Genomic DNA, 2,052 nt, shown 5'->3' with positions numbered 1-2,052 from the left:
AGCTGGTGAGTTTGAACCACCGACCTTGCAGTTCAAACGACTTTGCAGTCTGATGCATTAGCCCACAGCGCCACATCAGGTCTGCCTTGTAGTCATGAATATTGTCCTATCACAGACATTATACTTCAAGATAGAGCACATGCCCATCCTTTGTTAATCTGCTCATTTTATCCCGATTTCACCTGCCACACATCACCCAAGATACTCCTGCTGTTATGAAACTACATCCTACTCCACCATCAGTCTCTCTTAATGTGTTTAATGGCGATTTTAAATGTCAGTAAGTTAGTGGTAAGTTGATTCAAATAGGTCAACTAAAACTTGGACAAAATTTCCTTACTTGTACTAATCTCTGAAGAGATAAGAAACCCAAAGAAGGATTCTCAGAAGGCCTATGTAACGAGTTTCCTCCATGCTGCTTGCAAGAGTATCTGCTTCCTTCTCTTCTAACCGCTCAGGTTGATAATTCAAAAGCATTACGTTTAAATGCTGAAATATCATTGTGTCAAATATATGGTCATCCAGTACACAAATCAAATGACATTTCTACTGGTGAGAACTGTGAGCTGTGGCATTCAGGAGCTGCTGCTCCTCTGCCAGTCTGCTGTCCTGTGTACCTTACAGAGGGGCAGGGTGGCTCAGTGCTAGGATTCTCACCTTCTATGGGGAAGACCCAGGTTCAATTCCCAGCCAGTGAGCCTCATCCAGTCACTACTGTGTTCTCACATGGAGATTTGCATGGGGCTGTGATACTGAGCAGAGTTCAGATTAGCTTCCAGACTACAATAGACAAGGAAGAAAGGCCTGGTAATCCACTTCTGAAAGTCAGCTAATGAGAATCCTGTGGGCTATGATAGCCAGGCAGGCAGACCCACTGTGCATGGAGTTACTAGAAGTTAGAGCAAATTCAATGGCAACCCAAGCCGACACATATCTCATAGTGTCCCTTGGAGGTGAGAAGGGATAAATGGGCTGAATCAAAAGGAAACTCAGTTCAAAATAATAATGTCTGATCACAATGAATTGCCAAGGCACTCACTAGAAAAATATTTGATGAGAATAATAAATACCTTGTTATGAAATATAATAACATTACTAGGGACCAATGTAATGTACCAAGTACTGTAACTGAGCATAAAAACTTTAACTGTGTCATTTCTAACTAGTAAATAGATAACTAAAATACTGACATTAGTAATAAAATTCTATTCTGTAAAATGATGCATGCATAAGAAGAAAAATTCAAAAAGTAATGCCAAAACAAAAAAATAACAGTAAATGTGTTAGGTGGTAAAATAGTTCCTTTTGTTTTTTCTTGTAACATTGTTTCTACAGTATTTGATTGTCAAGAGATTAGACCAATAAAGTATTTTCTCAGGAAGAACAGAGTAGCAAGAGAGAAAAATATATATTTCCTAGATCCCAGTAGAGTGTGTTCATGTAAGTAGATAGAACACATATCCCAAAGGGAGCTGAGAAATTCAAATGACAAAATGGGGAGAGTGGCGGCAGTTATCTGGCTACAGACTCCCTATTTAAGAATTATTTGCTGTTCAGCTATGTTGTAAAGATTCTAATTTCCTGGCTTCTGTTAAAACACAGCTCTTAATGATTTCTTCTAGCAAATCTGAAGATCTTGTCCCCATTTTCACTGTTTTAGTATCAGCAAGTGTTTGAATGAAGGGCCCTGCATGCATGTATTTGCTCTCTGTATTTACTACCCTCCCCTTCTTTACAAGAATCACTTCTCACAATAATTGGGTGAACCTTTATTTTCTCCAGTTTTTGCATTCCATTAAGATAGTTCTCCAAGTAACAACAACAGCAAAAAAGCTGATTCAGACTAACTTAAACAATATAGGGAATTACTGTTCAGATAGCTGAAATGTCAAGAGGTAGAGCTGGCGAGAGAGCCTAGGGTTCATGAGAGTGTCGTTTCTCTCATGCCTTCTCTGCCTTTCTTGGGTCGGGTTTTCTCATGATATCAAAAATGACTGAACCAGTACCATATCTTACAATGGTAGATACAGGGTGGCTGGGGGTCGGTTTTGT

The sequence above is a fragment of the Chrysochloris asiatica genome, unplaced genomic scaffold (assembly GCF_000296735.1).
Source record: "Chrysochloris asiatica unplaced genomic scaffold, ChrAsi1.0 scaffold00077, whole genome shotgun sequence".
NCBI lineage: Eukaryota > Metazoa > Chordata > Mammalia > Afrosoricida > Chrysochloridae > Chrysochloris > Chrysochloris asiatica.
Note: the sequence above shows the minus strand (reverse complement) of the source record.